The sequence below is a fragment of the Carassius auratus genome, unplaced genomic scaffold (genome assembly GCF_003368295.1).
Source record: "Carassius auratus strain Wakin unplaced genomic scaffold, ASM336829v1 scaf_tig00000734, whole genome shotgun sequence".
NCBI lineage: Eukaryota > Metazoa > Chordata > Actinopteri > Cypriniformes > Cyprinidae > Carassius > Carassius auratus.
This window is the reverse complement of record NW_020523317.1, coordinates 23,345-37,239: the sequence shown is the minus strand read 5'-3', so window position 1 is coordinate 37,239 and position 13,895 is coordinate 23,345. Positions and strand designations below refer to the sequence as shown.

The window sequence follows — 13,895 nt, the reverse complement described above, 5'->3', positions numbered from 1 at the left end:
TGTAACATCTTGTTGGTATGGGCAAAGAGTGTTGTTCTCACCTCATGTTTCGCTTTCCCTTCAGCTCAGATGCAATATATTCAGCCCTGTATGATGGCACAGGGGTCATAGAGATTCTCAGGGGGCACGAGTACCTGTCACACCCGTTCGCTGTGTCTCTCTTTGGAGGTGGTGTGTACTGGACAGACTGGAGAACCAACACTTTAGCTAGAGCAAATAAATGGACTGGCCACAATGTAACTGTGATCCAGAAGACAAGTGCCCAGCCATTTGATCTGGAGATATACCATCCTAGCAGACAACCTCAAGGTGGGTCTGCATCTGCAATTATCTAAATGTTGATCATTTCTGTATAATTAAACATAATTACTTTAGTTTTACTGATTTAATGTCAACAAAATAAAATCATTATTTATTTAATTGGTTTAATTTTATTTAATATGCATGTTTTTAGAATGTAAATGTTTCTTTGTTTGTCATATGGGTTTATTGTTCACCCAAATTTTCAATGTATTCTGGAACTGCTTTTTTGTGACGGATACATACAGTACAAGGACGCATTAACATCGGAAGTATGCCTGTGGGTTTTACAAACTGTGGTGGCTCATACTGTAAATTATTTATCATAGAAATGTAGAATTAAAACAAATGTTTATTTTTTATTTTTTATTTTTTTTGATAAATCAGGGATTTGGAGAAGAGTAACTGGTTGTGATAAAAATAATCATTAAAATATAAACACACACACACACACACACACACACACACACACCCATATACACTTTGTATACACGTATATACACATATTTACACTTTATTTCAAGGTCCAATTCTCTCTATTAACAAACCATTAGCTGCGACTTTTGCCTCAATAAACTCCTAATTTCCTGCTTTTTAATAGTTAGTAAGGTAGTTGTTAAAGGACAGTATAGTATACTGTAAAAAGCACTGTCCTTGAAAATCTCACCCTTGCTGATGATACAGATGTTCTGTCAGAATGTTTCAACCTCTAATTTGATGTCAACCTTCCATTTCATGTTTGCGTTTGCACCCTGTGAGCTTATTCAGCATGCAAACCACACACAGCAAGCCTAGCATTTTTTACATTGACAACGTGCTTAGCTGCACGTTATTAAAAAAATAATAACAATAATATTATGATCCGCCTGTGTTCAGTTTTAGTCTGGGTGTCAGAGAGAAATTTTCCAGCATGCTCTGTGGGGCGAGGATTCATTTGAGCCGAATCCCGCTGATCATTCATTTCTTCTGCCAATCTGGAAGCCCAAATGGCTCTGTTTGAGAGGAGCGGAATAATTGAAAAAGGGGGTCATGCAGAGCGTAAGAAGGCCTGACGTGGATTCAAGACGTGCTCTTTCCTCAACCCAAATTAATTTTAATTGTTTCATGGTACAATGTCACACAGGGCTTTGTAGCCAGCAAGGGCAGCAGATTATCTTCTGTTAAACAGACAGTGGTCATTAAAAGAAAATGGGGGGAAAAAAACATCATACACAGCTTACTTATATTGACATTTTCTTATTAATAGACAAAGATTATGCTTTAAAAAATTTTATTTATATTTCTAAAACAATGAAAATAGTATCATGCTTTACACAAAAATAGTATATTATATAAAAAGAAGAAATTACTTGAGCACCAAATCAGCATTTTAGTATGATTTCTTAAATTGTATTAAAATTGTATTGAAATGAAAAACGTAGTTTTCTATAATTATGACGTGTCTTACATGACCCATTTTTACACTTACTCATCTCTGATTTATGAAAATTGCATTTTGTGATTTGTAAAACATGTTAACAGAAGTTATTGTAATTGCCAAGTGTGCCTGGTGTCCAGATGTCCAGAAATGTAGCCGTCTGCGAGTGTTCATCATCCGAAATAATCTGATTTGCATCATTTTAACCAGCCCAAAACTATAGGAAGCACTGCCAAAACAGCTCATGTCTCCTGCCACAGCACCGGCAGCCGGGTGACTGTTTTACACCGATAAGTGTCGACAAATTGTGCTGCTTTGCCAGCGAAAGCCAATAAGTATGGCTAATCCAATTTTAAAGAGCCCATGGGAAGGTCTGGCTATTAAAGGTGTCCAAAATCTGGGCTCTGGCCCCTTACAGTCCATAGCAATTGTGTTTTTGTTTGGCCCCTGCGGTTCTGGCAGATGAGTGGCGGACCTTAGAGTGTCCATAGGGAGTGTGAAGCAGATATGCTAACTAGCCTAATGGGGCTAAGGCTATAGCTGTTGATGTGTTGTAAAAGGGCTGAGTGTTAAGTTACAAGAGATCGACAACAGTTTGGAGGGCTCCCATTTTTAGTGCCTGTGTGGCCTGCAGTGTTGTAAGCACTTTTCCAGCACATTGCTGACAGGCAAACCACTTCAAAATTACTATTGGAGTCTGCAGACAGGGTGGATCATTCCCTTTTCAGACAAAGCTGAAGCAGTGAAAATACAAATTATACTCCGGACCCACTTTACATGTAGACATGTTAAGGTAAAGTCAGATTGATGTGGAGATTTATAAAATCTGTGGCTGATTTGACTAGGAAAAATCAGTACATCCGAATCAAGTGTTTCTATCACGAGTCAAGTGCACTTGCGCTGTTTATACAGTATTTATTCAAACAGCCAGTTTTCCCCCGCAGACCAGCAGAATGCATAATTAATTATATGGGATTCTAGCCTATAATTTAGTCACTTGAAATTATTTGTTATTCTCACTTGCAAAAATATGCTTGCTACATAAGTGAAATGGGTTCGACATCGCAAAGAAATAATAGGCCTATATTCAAACTCCCACTGGATCAATTATTTACAAGATGCAACTGCTTGTGGAGTTAATTGCATGTAGTTGCTCTGGGTTCATGGAAGGGTTAAAGCCTCTTGAAAACAGACAGTAGTCTTGTGTAATGGCAAAAGAAAATGGCAGCACACTATAAATAAGCATGTTCTGACAAAGTATGTCAGAATGCGTACACTGCTGTTCAAATGTTTGTGTCAGTAAGATTTTTTTTTTTTTTTTTTTTTAAATAAATGAATACTTTCTTCAGCAAGGTTACATTCAGTTTATCAAAAGTAAAATGGATGGGGTCATATGACATTGCTAAAAAACATTATTTTGTGTATTTGGTGTAATGTAATGTGTTTATGTGGTTTAAGGTAAAAAAAAAAAAAAAAAGCACATTATTTTCCATAAAATGTACATTATTGTTGCTCTTCTATGCACCGCCTTTCTGAAACGCGTCAATTTTTACAAAGCTCATCGTTCTGAAAAGCAAGGTGTGTGCTGATTGGCCAGCTATCCTGTGCATTATGATTGGCTGCTCAAGCATGTGACGGAAATGCTACGCCACTACTGTGATGCCGTCTCCCGGCATGATGAAAAAAAAAACAATAAAACCCATTGCAAATGAGCCATGTGTTGCATACAGTGGAGACATAATTACCGATTATAATGACTTGTATTGTTTTTTTACGCGTTGCATTGAGTATTGCTTTGCGTAAACATAAAACCATGTCTGCATTTGTAATCGGAGAAACAAAGAACAAGCACTACTCACACTGCTCAAAACTCACGATTAAATCATCAATGGCAAATTCTTTAAATGCGTACTTACAAGTTGTGAGTCAGAAGCGCCAGGCTGTCCTTGTAAAGTTGGAACTGCCCAGCTTTATAGAAACAGCCTTTGTGCCACAGACGAATTGAAAGCTACTGGTTCAGGAAACAGTCCTCATCCTCCATGAATGTTGATCCAGGAACATGTTGTACTTGGTGAAATTACTCACTCCTTAGAACGAGCTGTTTAAGGAGGGTGTGGTTGACTCTGAACTTTTATAAAGAATATCTCTTTGGATTTGAGACAGTCTTTGCAACCTTACAGATCTTTTTTTATGCACCAACAGATTGTAACACACCATAGAGAAAGAAAAATGTTAAATCGCATCATATGACCCCTTTTCACAGTAAAGTTATTTTTAGGGGTTTCCATTTCAAATAAAAGCTGTTCCTTTGAACTTACTCATCATTAAAGAATCTTGAAAAACACAAACATACATACGTAAACCTCATCTTGAGTTGGTCTTTTCAAGGAAGATCTTTACCGTCAGAGCAATCTGAGAAAGATTTGATGGTTAATTTACTATTCGCATCACTGGCCTTTAGGCCATTATCTGTCTGCTCAACATTACCTTCTGTTGAAATATAGTAGCCCTTCTACAAAGAGTCGAACAAAATATCTAACTGTGTTGTGCTTTCAAGAGGATCGCTGTGGGCAGAAGACATGAGCTGTCAGCCCTGTCCATTCAACTTCAGCTGTTTCCTTTATCCTGGAGTTAAGATGAATGTTTTCTTAGTGGTATTGCAATCTTTTATTTTGCACCCATTTTATGTTGCCCTCTTTAAATGCAGCCATCTGAATTCTCACTCCTTGCACCTCATCAAGAAAACAAATTATCTTTGTTTCACTGGACAGTTGCTGTTTAGCTGTACAGCTGTTGTTCGTGACTTCTTTTAAGAGCCCCTCTCCTTAATTCATAGTATGTGATATTGATTTTCTCCGTTGTGTGTTTTCTTTCTCTTTTTTTAAATGCTTGTCAACCTGGGTTTATCAGCTTCAAACCCTTGTGAGGGAAACGATGGAAGTGGTCCTTGCTCCCACCTTTGTCTCATTGATTACAACCGCACGGCATCTTGTTCATGTCCTCATCTCATGAAGCTTTCCCTCAACAACCGCTCTTGTGTGGGTGAGTATGCAGCTCTTTAACATCCCAGACAACAAACAAAACATACAAAAAGAACTATTGATAGGTGTGAGCTTTCTAGACAAATTATTGACTTGTGTATGTTTTGTTTTGGCACGCACATCAGCCTTGAAGAAGTTCTTGTTGTATGTGAGACGATCTGAGATCCGTGGAGTGGATATCGATAATCCGTACATGAACGTCATGACTGCTTTGACTGTTCCTGACATCGATGATGTCACTGTGGTGGATTACGACGCTCTTGAGGAAAGGATATACTGGGCGGATGTTAAGACTCAAACAATAAAACGTGCCTTTATCAATGGAACAGGCCTTCAAACAGTCATTTCTGGAGGTGAGTCGAGAGTCCAAGATGAAGTGTTTTTTTCTTGTTTCTTTTTTTCACCTTCTGTGGGGTGTAACATTTTTCCCAATAAACACCATCTAAATGACAGTTATTACATTTTTGTGCTGTTAATAAGTTTTGTTGTTTGTTTTTTTTCTCTTTCTGCTGCCATATTGTAGGTTTGCTTACACTCACTCTTTTTTTTAAATTATGAAAAGACTGTGTTCACAGACGGTATGCTTTTAAAAAATGATGGTAGAAGGAGTGTGTTGGCAGAATATAAATAATATCTTATGTGATAGGAGAGCTTGTTTGAGAAGTTCTCTGGGGATTGCTTCTTCATAAGTGCTGTCATCAAGCATGTTGTATTTCTTAAACCTTCACAAACTGATCAGCATGCCGACCATGCGCCTTTGCACACAAGACTTTTTATTACAGTGTGCGCATAAGTGTTGTAGTCTCCCATGAGGTTTGTTGTGATATGCACCTCTGTGCTAATGGCTATCTCTGGTACGTGCAGATATTCAAAACTGCCGTGGGCTGGCAGTAGATTGGCTCTCGAGGAATATGTATTGGCTGAGCTCTGAGAACGAGGAGACGCAGATCAATGTTGCCCGACTAGACGGATCTCTAAAAACCTCAGTCATCCATGGGATTGACAAACCAAAGTGTCTGACTGTGCACCCAGCCAAAGGGTAAGCAGCCCACATGGACAGATTGCATGTATGATAAAGAAAGATTTGTGTTTGTTCATCTGTCTGTCTGTCTGTGTAATCATGAAAATTCCTATGACTCATGTTCCTCTTTTTGTTTTTTTTGCATTATGGTCTAGAAAAATCTATTGGACAGATGGAAATACAATAAATGTCGCCAGTATGGATGGAAGCAACAGGAAGGTTCTTCATCAAAATCAGAGAGAACCAGTTGGTATGTCTGATTCCTTTGTCAATCTAACAATCACAGTAGTTTAAAGTACAAGAGGAGTTGTACTTCTTGGATATACTTAAGACTTATTTTTAGAAATTTGTACTTTATATAAATAGAAATCTTAATTTCTGAGAACAAATTCATGCTTTTTATTATACCTTACAATTATCTTTATATCTATATCTTTACCATTTGGGGAAGTCGTGGCCTAATGGTTAAAGGGTTGGACTCCCAATCGAAGGGTTGTGAGTTCTAGTCTTGGGCCGGACGGAATTGTGGGTGGGGGGAGTGCATGAACAGCTCTCTCTCCACCTTCAATACCACGACTTAGGTGCCACTGAGCAAGGCATCGAACCCCCAACTGCTCCCCGGGCGCCGCAGCATAAATGGCTGCCCACTGCTCCGGGTGTGTGCTCACAGTGTGTGTGTTTGTGTTCACTGCTCTGTGTGTGTGCATTTCGGATGGGTTAAAATGCAGAGCACAAATTCTGAGTATGGGTCACCATACTTGGCTGAATGTTACTTCACTTCACTTCACTTCACTTCACTTTATTTTGCATGCCATCACGTCATATTTCCACTTATAATGAAAAACGATTTTACAAAACTTTTATTTAAAGCAGCCAGCAAAATCCATTTCAGACTTTATTGTAATTGGCCACAACTGTGTTCATTTGTCCTTGTGAAGATACATCTGATTAGTCACCCCGACATAGTCTTGAACTACAGTACTGTAGAGTAAAAGCTGAAATTAATTTAATTCAAATATAACTTTTGTGAACTTGAGTCGATACAAACTGCTGCTAAATTTAAACAGCTCTCAGAATATAAGTTGTATATATATATATATATATATATATATATATATATATATATATATATATATATATATATATATATATATATATATATATATATATATATATATATATATATATATAATTATTTTTTTTCTATATACAGCCTTACAAAGTCAGGAACCTGAGGAAATTGCTATTTAACAGGTTGCTTTTCAAAGTTAATTTAATGTAAAAATCTCCCTGGCCTTTTGATTTCATCAGTCTATTTCAAAAGCTAATTAAAAAAGTTTAAGTTTTAATACACAGCAAAATAGTAGTACTTTTTATTTAATTTAATTTATTTATTTATTTATGGAACATCAACACAGTTCCCATCCTCAATTCTAAATATAGTTCCTTTATATATCCCTGTGCGTTAATTGATAAGCAAAGCAAATGCTTCTTTTGTTTCAATGGCAGTCTTGGAGAAGATGCCCTGAGAGTTGAAAGTCAGTTGTTGTTGGTGGGAGTCTATCATCCACTAGCCCCTCTCAGTCACAGCTGTCCTGACACTCAATTGAAATATCCTTCACTTGTCACAATCAATTTTACCACTCTGTCAAACCCTCACCATTTTTAAACCAGGTTTAAGACAGAGATGAATTTAGTCAAGTGATTTAGAGTGTCACAAAGAGGTCACAGCTATATCTCAAGCTATAAAGAATCATCTCACCTTCAGATACATATATAGTAATAGTATATGTAAGGTATTTTAAAGTAATGACTCCACACCAGCACTCCAAATAACAGTTTTTAACTGATTCTTGTTTTCCCTTAGGACTTTCGATTGACTTTCCTGCTGGGAAGATGTATTGGATCAGTTCTGCTAATGGTACTATCAACAGGTGCAATCTGGATGGTAGTGGCTTTGAGGTCATTGAAAGCATGAAGAGGGACCTAACTAAAGCCATGGCTCTAGCAGTCATGGGTAAGTGATTGTTTAATTCCCTCTTCGGCAGTCAGGCTTGGGTCAAAGGTTAACCACAGCATAAACCATAAGAAATTGGAGACATAACAGTACATGTTGATTTGATGGCATATGGCTGGTATTTTATCTGTGTTTGGTTTTCTAATTAATGTTTGTGTTTGTGAAGTGTTTTTTATTATTATTATTATTATTAAATTACTGTTCTTTGTTGCTGTGGCAACATAAACCATAAGAAGCACATTTCTAAATAAAAAAAATAATAATAAGTGAAAATCTAAAGAGCCAAAGATCTAAGTCTCACATGGCATGCCCACATACCATCTGATTAGCTGGTAAGCAGCTGGCTGCAGTTTTACCAGTTTTATCAGGAAAAAAACTGTATTTATTTCATATATTAAAAGAAAGTAAACACACATTTCCAGTTATGTCTGTCTTGCTCACAGAGATTGCTTAACAATTATGTGATTTTTGGCCAGTAATTGATTTTACCATCCCTAAATGTCTGGCTAATACAAAACTGGTCTGGTGTTCTCTTTATGTCAAAAAGGCCATTAAAAAAGTTTTAAAATATATCAGACTTTGTAAATAGTCAAACCTGACACTGCGATTCTACAGCTACATTGCTACAGAAGGGAAAAGACATAATTCAAGACATTCTGTCAAAATAGATTTAACAATTTCCTTTTAGCCCTGGGAAACTCATCATGGTATGGGAATAAAGACCAAATTTTGGTTCCCTGAGGAGCGTAAACATACATCTCAGTATTAGAGAAGTGGTGAAGTTTTATTGATGTAGCTTTATATAGATCAAGATAATAAAGGCTGTCTTGGGAGATATCCATTTGATTTGACGCAATTTTTAATCGCAAACTTTAGGTCTGCTGTATGATTCAAATTACAGCTCTAACCATTGCCCAAAAGCTATAATTCTAGGGATTATAGAGAATTCAGTCATATTGGCAGCGTCAGAAGCAGCAAGAGTTGCATAACTTTTTTTTTTTCTTTTTGTTCACCCTATAGCAAATGAAAGTAGTACATTTAGCAAATCCTGTAATGGCGCACTTTCACTTTTTTGTATTAGATGAATTCCCTTTCTCTGACTTAGGTTTTGCTTGAATGTATTGCACACTTTTGTTTTGGATTGCATCTGACATGCTTTCTCACATTACTCCCTGCCTGTCTTCGTGGGTAGAAACTTATGCCCCCAAATTATTCATTAGCATGTATTTATTTCCCTAAACCCCAGTTTTAACTGATTACACTGTCTGCATGCTGCAAAAGTATTAATCTTGGGAAAGCCTCTATAGTCACGTTCTATTTTAGAGCAGCTATGATGAGCTGAAAAGCAAATGTTTACTTGTAAGAAGTGGTGACAGACTCTTTTAATTAAACAAAGTTTGAGTCATTATTAAATTGGGAGCAGAATGCAGGCTGCCACAAAGACTAATGGGTTACTTTCATAGAAGTAGCAATGTACAGCGAAACAGCAAAATTATGCATTCAGTAGGTGCTATCTATCACAATTAATAGGTCTTTGTTCCATAGAGGAAATGCTTTCCATTACTTCTGCAAAAACCTATGGCTCTTTTTGGTGGACAGTTATGTTTCTGTACTCTACATGCATTAATGAATTCGCTGGCTTCTTTAAATTATAAAGAACTGGTCTTATTAGGTGATTTTAACTTAAATTGGATGCATACAATATCCGATCATTTAAAAGTGTTTTGTGATAATCTAAATCTTTTTCAGTTGGTAGATTCACCAACTAGGCCTAACTCGAAAAGCGCCATTAGAAGGCCACAACAGGAAACAAGTTCGGCAAATCAATACAGAAATTCAGTAGCTGGTTGATTATTTATTAGAAAATTTTCTATTGCATCAAATTTCAGATTCTTTAACATTGCGAAGATAAATAGAGAATTGAATCATTAGGAAGTACATCCTCCCTTTCAGAATTAAATGCAGATTTAATCCATACTGTATATAAATATAAGTAGATAAATGTGTATTATTTGTATATACACTACCATTTCTAGCAAAAGTAATAAGTACGTTTGTAATTCATTTTTGATTTTGAAAGTTTATTCTCACAAGATTACATTTAATTAATCAAACTGTAAGACTATACCATAAAAACAGATCCATGTTGAAAACTGTTGTGCTCCCTAATGTTTTTGTAGAAATTTGTAAAAACGATTTTTTTCTCAATAATACTTTGAAAATACAATTCAAAAGAATAGAATAGAACATGTTACAGTGTAGTTGTCATTCTACTGTAATATAAATGCACAAAAAAGATGAAGGTAAAGGCAAATACTATTTTAATAAATTCCAAACAAAAGGGTAAATTCAGGACGGACAAGCAGGTGCACGCATAGGTAAATATTAAAATAACATTAAATAGATAACGGCGACCAAAGAACCAAAAGAGGGCAACTATTATACACAAGATAATGATGGTAATTAACTAGACACAGATGAATGGAGGTTAACTAATAATAACTAAACGAGAACAGGAACATAACCAAATAAGATCACACAAGAACTAAACCAGAACAGAAGGCAGGATAACAGCAAATTAAAGAAAACACAAGTCCATAGGTCTCACAGTAGTCTTTACTGTTACTTTTGATCAGTGCATTTCTGCTCAATAAAGTATTCATTTCTATAAAAGTAAATCTTATCTTATCTTTTTCTGAAATTAATCGCGATAAATCCCACGTAACATTCAAGTTTTTAAATATACGTTTATATTGCAATAATTTTACATTTAATCACCAATATAACCAATATTATTGATGATGTCTGTATAAAAATGTTTCCCTCCCTAATATTTTGTATACTGTAGTTTCATTTGCGCTTTGATATAAAAAGATAAAGGGTACAGTGTGCGATAGTGCCTTTGTGTGTTCAATTGTAGAGCATGATCTTTAGAGGGCATGTTTTAAAAATGTCCCATTTAATGTGACACTAAAAATGTTCTTAAGTCTGGCTCACACTACAGGATTTTTAGCCTGATTTAGCCCCGATTTCCCCCTACCGAGAATCAGAGCAAACATCTTGTTGAGCACCTCGATCTGTCCCGATGTTCGGCGCGGATTATCTGGTAATGTGAGGCGTTCACCGATCGAATCTTGCTCCTCCTGATTCGCTCGCACACAAGTTGGGGCAGCCCTGATTATTATCAAACATGTTTGATATTTAGGATTTAAATCGGGATGATGTTGGCTTTATGGTTATGTCAGTACTTTCACAGCCAATGCGCAGAACCACAAAACAGCTGATGTACGGCTTCATTGGATAGCGGTGATAGAGGAAACTGTTTCTTGACATTTTTTTTAGCAAAACAACTGTCTGTAATGTGTCGAAACTGCATCACAACTGTAATGAAAAATAGAAGAGCTGGAGTGAAATCGCCTCATCTTTGAATGCATCGGGTGAGTGCACAAAGCTAGCAAGCTAAAAAAGAAAAAAGTAAGTGATGATCTGCTGCATGAGATCACGTGAGGCGCTCCTTCTGGCATGATAATCTTAATGATATCTTGCAGTGTGTGATGTGCCACGATGTTCAAATCTTGTGTGTGCATGTCTAATATTTGAGGGAAGATAATCTGCAAAGATTCTCCTTATGTGTGTGCTGCAACCAGATTTCAAAATCGGTTATGATTTTAAAACTCTTGTATTGTGAGCCAGGCTTTAGCGACTGAATAAATGCAGAGTGAGAATGCAGAGAGACAGAAAGAACAGCTGTGAGTGGGGTGGTCAACCCAAGCTCTGCTTAAAATTATTTGAAGGCATTAAACTGAAAAAAAAAATAATAATAATAATTGCCTGTGTTAACGCGTTAACATACATTTGTGTATGTACACCCACACACATACACTTATGTATGTCATGTACCACCTGCATTAAGGATCAGTAATATTTATTTAAAGCTTTATCACACCTTTATAATGGAAAGACCATCTCAGAGCCTGAATGGCCAGGGGCTGATTAGATATGCATGCAGGTGGGCGGATGATCTCGTAGACCCTTGAGTTGGTGTTTAAGTGGGTAGTGAGTGGAATTTAACTTAGAATTCCATATTTCTATCTTCTTTGCTGAATATAAACTATAGTCAAGCAATAATATAAGATAATGTCCTTCTTTCCTTCACAAATGCGCACATAAATACCTTACCATGCATATGGAGTTGATTATAAGGTATAAAATGTAAAGTAAGCACAACCTCAATGTAAATATGAAAGGAAACTATGCGAAGAGATGAAAGATTCTTGGTGTGATTGATTTTATCTTTGTGATAAGTAAAGCAGACTGGGGTTTGCACGTATATTCTTTATGATAATACAGCTCTCCCTTCCAAGCACACAAAACTGTGCTTTTCTTTCAAATACTGGCAGTCTGTGTTTTTATAATGCATATACGGCACATTCCCATGCAGGTTACCCACAGAGATCTAAAAGAATGGCATATATTATTATGCAGCATGAGAATGTCATCAGAGAACAAAGAGTCCGATTCAGCATTCAAAATTTTTTTGAATATATTACAGTCCCTTCACCCCACGTGCTTCACAAGTCAAAAGTTTAGGCACACTTTCTAAACCTTTATTTATATTATTTTGCAGAATTTAAAATAAGAAGTCATCAAATCTATGAAATGCAGACCTGCCAACATGTACGCATTTTTCGTACTCTGCACGCATTTTGACCCATACGTACGCTTGTACGATTCGCTGCTCTCTAGGTACGCATTTTGTTGAGTCTCGCATTTCGCCGATTTCAGTCTATGCAATCTATGACGCTGATTCTGCCGCTGATCCACAGCGTGTAAGTGGAATGAAAAGCTTTCGGCCAATCAGAGCGCTGCATGTTAACCCGCCGCCCACCTGCCCCTCCTATCCACAAGCAGTTAGAAAAGTGGTGGAATGGCTTGAAATCTAGAAGGTTTTAGACAGGCCAGGTTTAGATTAACGTAAAATAAAGGTAACAGTTAGGCTATGTTTAGCCTAATTGAATTTATGAACATTAAAAATGACCTTGACATCATAACAAGCAGTCCAGCTGTGACGAGCTTAGTTCAGTTCACGCGTTCATGTAGGCTAACATGAAAGGGTGGCGCTGCCAATAACACACCTAAAAGCTGTCACAAAGAACCGGCAAAAGTAATGATTATGAATATTTAATTAATATAATTATTAGGGATGCACCGAAATTTCGGCCACCGAAAATGGCCTTTTCGGTTTTCGGCCGATAGACTTTTATCACCGTAACAACACGGCCGAAATGTTGTGATGACGCAAACAGAAACCACGACCTGCACGTACACCTGCATAGCGCAGACCACGAGCTCCACGCGACATTCACTTAACACCAGTGAGAACTTTCTCTCTCTTCATATTCCTTTATTCGCAGCACTAAAACGTCTCCTAACAAAGAAATTAAGACGGACCACGAAGTGAAAACAAAGAAAAGTACAGTCTTATAGAGTCTGTTAGCACACGTCTCACTGAGATCTTTTCGGATCCTCTGCACTTCATCGTGAATGTGCTTGATCCGCGTTATAAAGACCATTACTCTGCACCAGATGAGTGGCATGCACCATCGTTGTCTGATATGTTCAGTGGAATTCTGCAAGAAAGTGCCTCAAATAATAATAATAATACGTTGGCTATTTTGTTCTTAGGCTACTATACACACACACACACACACATACATAATATCAGATTGTAGCCATATTTATGCTAGACTTCTGCTTTAATTTGATAAAAAAAATTATTTATGCCCTGGCCCTATTTAAATACACTCTCTCAAATATTTATCAAATGTCAGGCAGATGACAAGCTCAACTGCTCAACAGCTAGATGGTTATCTGTCTGAAGTCCCCATCCCCAGAAGTGACAACCCTCTTGCCTATACTGGAGAAGTAATGCACTTTCTAGTCCTACATAGAAACATTTCAAATGCACTTCACCTAAATGCTAAATGTTTTTATGAGAGAACTGTTCATTTTAAAACCTTTCTGCAGGCCAGTAGGCCTGTACATTATTATTAAATATACACATGAGTGGGATAAATTTTTAGTTTGAATTTTATTTTA

General features: G+C 36.8%; 1 pseudogene; it reads left to right on the top strand.

Moving 5' to 3' along the window:
• LOC113069069 (low-density lipoprotein receptor-related protein 1B-like) overlaps nucleotides 1–13,895 on the top strand; it is a 55,326-nt pseudogene that overhangs the window by 18,269 nt on the left and 23,162 nt on the right.